Source organism: Sinocyclocheilus rhinocerous, unplaced genomic scaffold, assembly GCF_001515625.1.
Source record: "Sinocyclocheilus rhinocerous isolate Xijiao unplaced genomic scaffold, SAMN03320098_v1.1 scaffold930, whole genome shotgun sequence".
NCBI lineage: Eukaryota > Metazoa > Chordata > Actinopteri > Cypriniformes > Cyprinidae > Sinocyclocheilus > Sinocyclocheilus rhinocerous.
Window position 1 is genome coordinate 577,828 of NW_015654101.1, and position 252 is coordinate 578,079.

The following is a 252-nucleotide window of genomic DNA, read 5'->3' on the forward strand; positions in this document are numbered from 1 at the left end:
ACATGTCTACGTCACGATGTGGGAAGATTTGCATAACGCCGTCCAAATGTTGACGCAAAGAAAGAAGGCGTAACTTTTATTCTCGCTGTAGTATTGTTGTTGCCGCCGCTGTTGCCGCCTGAAGGCGCTGTATTTCGTTGTGAAAGCGAAACTACTTTGGTTGGCCTTCCAAAAGAGGAAAAAGAGGACTTCGTCATGCCTGGAGCTGATCCGTGCTGGTCGCTGAGGAAATACATCAATTTCGCGCTGTGG